Below are 3,780 nucleotides of genomic sequence, written 5' to 3' on the forward strand. Positions count from 1 at the left end.
CACCCACCCAGAAAAATAAAAAAAACCTATTAAAATACAAAGGGGGGGGGGTAAGCCAGGGCTGCCCGCTTAGCCCAGCACTCTTCACGTTATGTATGGAACCACTATTGCAAGCCATACAGACAAACAGAAGTATTGCTGGGATGAGTTTGCCTGGCAGATCGAATGAAGAATGTAAAGCGATCTGCCATCACAGCGGACGACATCACAGCAATTATAACACAAAAAGAATCATTGCACACACTCATCAGACTTACAGAACAATTCAGTAAAATATCGGGATTACACTTAAATCAGAAGAAAACCGCTCTAAAACAGATAAACAACACAAACGTGACTCCCCCACATCGATGGAACATAACCACAGGGCCACTTAAAATCCTGGGAGTCCCATTCACAAAAGAAGAAGAAAAACTTTGCAAACGACATAACACAAACAATACGAACAAAAATGCAAAATTGGAGACCGAGCATGTTTTCGCTCAAGCGCTAGCTCGGATAATCAATACAATATTTTTACCATCAATATTATACACGGCACAAATACAACCAAACACAACGAAAACAACAAAAAAATGGCAGTCGATGGCAATACCGGTACTTTAGGAATTACCAAGCAGAAGAGGTAGCCAGAGACGAAATGTTCGGACCAAAAACACAGGGAGGATACAATTTCCCACACTTCAAATCCACAATATTAGCAGCATCAATCAAAACAATCAAAAAGTACTACAACATGAACAACACCAAGTTAAATGGTTCGCCAGGTACTGGCTTGGTATAAAAATCTCACTATTTGGTGAATGAAGACTACACCGAAATAATAACAGAACTACAAAACCTAAAAAACAAAGGGGAAGTTATTAACTTATCATCCGATAGCCTTCTCCAAATAACAAACAAAATAACACCGTACACATTACAAAAACACCAGCGACAAACCATGGAAAAAAACGTGGGAAAACATACACAAACACGTTGACACTTATCCATCGAGAAGTGCTCTTGCGTGGAGAATGGACCTTCTTCCCAACGTGGCACGAACTACATAGAAGAGGGAAAGCCCCACATGAAACACGCGTCTTTTGCCCTGGGGAAGAGACAGTCGAACATGTACTGTACCATTGCCCAAGGAACTACGTGGAACTGCGTGGGAAATAAATTCAATATCCCTCTTTCCTCAAAACAAACCATAGTATATCTCAACATAGACACAAAACCGATAAAAAACACACTCATTCTTTTCACAATGAAGGAACTCCGTTTCCACATATGGAAAATCAGAAAAGCTAAAGCACACTCGATCCACCAACTTGGTCTGCTAGACATCCTGGCTTCGGCGGGGTGCTCAATTAGAAATTACATGCATACGAACCTGACACTAATGGGAGAGTACAAATTCACCAAAAAATGCACAGATGCTTTAGAGTATCTGTGCACTAGAATTTAGAGTATGGAAGACTTTAGGACCCTACATCGCAGCAGGTAAGACCAACTTCAGGCAACCATGAAAATGGCCTCTTGGATGAAAGAAGTACAAAGCCACCAAGTGCTCTAAAGGTATGACTTATTAATCATTTTACTAACCCTACTAACCTTACTTATTAGCTTATAAAAGAATATCTGCATGCAAAAAAAATAACAAAAAATTTCAAAAGATAAAAAACTAATAAAAAAAATTTTTGTATTAGTGTAAGTATCCCACTAACCTTACCCAGAAGGAACTGAGGAATAGATTACTAACCAAATAATCAATTGATAGCTAATAAGTGAGTATATGTATATATTGGTTAAAATAAAATTAAGCTTATAAATAGCAGTAATATTATTGAAAATTACTAGGTTTTAACCCCAGCTCACCGTGCACTCTACGGGCAATCCCAAATAAGTGGGGTGGACTGCACGGTGAACAGAAACTAGACAAGGGACTGGTACCTTTCGCTAGTTAGATTCTAAACCTAAGTATTTTAATAGAATCCCACCCCTCCCACCCTCTTCAAGACCAGTTTTTTCTTAAGCTTTCCTATCTGCCTTCTACATTCAGACCATGAGTTTCACCAGGATTCCCAGGCCTGCAAAGTCTAAAAACCCCTCTGGCTCAAACAGTGGCCAGAGTGGGCAATAACGAAAGAGACCAATGGGAATTTCATAGATCCAAAATGGTAATTTACTAAAGGTATAAGGTATACTTAGAGAAGTGGAAGCGGAGGCTGAAAACTTCGATAGCTGTATTTTATCAGTGAGTATGTCCTCTATTGGCCTTGGTGGAGTCATGCCCTGGTCACGGAGGACGCTAACGAAAGTTAGTTGTGAACAGTAAAAGGTACTCAAACAAAATCTGTCCTGATCAGCTGAATATCTGATACGTGTTCCATCGGAGTCCAAGATTTTAAACTGATTTTTGAAAGTCGGCTGAGTGCTTGGAGCTTGCTCCACCTTTGCCACGAGTTGGCCAAGTATTGCACTACCTCCAGGGTCAGTTCATTAGACTCCAATCAAAAACAAGGGGTGCTAATTGCACCGGCACCTTTCCAGATCAGAGTCACTTTAGAAGCTGCAGGCTTCCGCACGGTTAACTTTAGTACCCGGGCGAGCCCACTTTATCCAAGATGAAGGGAAGGTACTCAACACACACCACAAAAATTTGAACAATACTTGACGTATAAGTGTTGCGCTCGGTCCCACTTGAAAAGACCGAAAATAAGAAAAAGGCAAAGTTCACTTATGTAGGTAGGGGGCGGAAGGAAGCGTTTCTTCTGTTTTTTTTGCTATTGTGTAATAATAGGTGTTCATCAACGAATGGCTTCTAATAAGAATCGCTTCTACTTCTAATAAGGAAGGCTTAACTCGCATCACCGGCACTTCTCCAGATCAGAGCAACTTTAGAAGGTGCTGGCTTCGACGTGGGTGCAACGTTCGGACCCAGGCCGCTTTCTCTACTAATCAGAGAGCCTTTTGATCGGCAAACGCGTGTTTTAGGACCCGGGTTGAGCCCGCTTCCTCTACTAACACAACAACGAAAGAATCCTATTCTGAAGGTTATGCCTAGTGTTTCTTCCAAGAAAGTGATATCTGTTGACTTCTAATAAGAAGGGCTTCTATTGCACCGGCACCTCTACAGAACAGAGTCACTTTAGAAGTCGCAGGCTTCCACGTGGGTGGAATGTTAGGTCCCGTGTCCGAATCCTCTACTAATCACAGAGTCTTTTAATTGAAAAACGCGTGTTGGGAGCTTTAAGACCCGGGTCGATCCCGCTTCCTCTGCTGGACGGGAAAACGATAAGGGGGAAGTGTCATGGGGGTTGATTTGGTGCCGCAAAGTGGTGTTTTGCTATAGATATAGCATCTGTTCCTGAACGAATGGCTACTACAAGCCATTCTAATAAGAAGGGCTTCAGGGGCATCACCACCTCTGCAGGTCAGAGCAACGAAAGACGCCGCAGGCTTAAACGTAATGGGGAAAATTTTAGGACCCGGGTCGATCCCGCTTCCTCTACTGCTCAGAGCAACGAAAGAACCGTCTTCTGGAGGTGAGGCCTGCTGTTTTCTGACAGAAGGAGACCACACCATAAACGTGCGGTCATCCTCGGCGACGACCCCCTTTTTTTTCGACCGATGACATTTTAGTAATGGAGGATCGGAGTTAGCGCGATAGTGATGTCCGCCGCTCGGTCAGTTTTGGAATTGTGGTGCGCTTATTATATTATGTGTCTTGAATATCATGCAATTTTTGATTCAGTGCTGCTCTTGCCAGAACAGTACAGAGTCCTGTAGCAGTCA

At 42.4% G+C, this 3,780-nt stretch overlaps 1 non-coding gene across 1 annotated transcript; it reads left to right on the top strand.

Annotated features, from left to right (window-relative positions):
* The first annotated feature begins 2,303 nt into the window (after positions 1-2,303).
* Positions 2,304-2,490, top strand: LOC150094074 (U2 spliceosomal RNA). The gene has a single exon (XR_016550354.1). It is a non-coding gene; the product is annotated as a U2 spliceosomal RNA (small nuclear RNA).
* The last annotated feature ends 1,290 nt before the right edge of the window (positions 2,491-3,780 follow it).

The sequence above is a fragment of the Typopeltis vanoorti genome, chromosome 23, assembly GCF_054136105.1.
Source record: "Typopeltis vanoorti isolate ZY-2024b chromosome 23, IOZ_Tvanoo_1.0, whole genome shotgun sequence".
Lineage (NCBI taxonomy): Eukaryota > Metazoa > Arthropoda > Arachnida > Uropygi > Thelyphonidae > Typopeltis > Typopeltis vanoorti.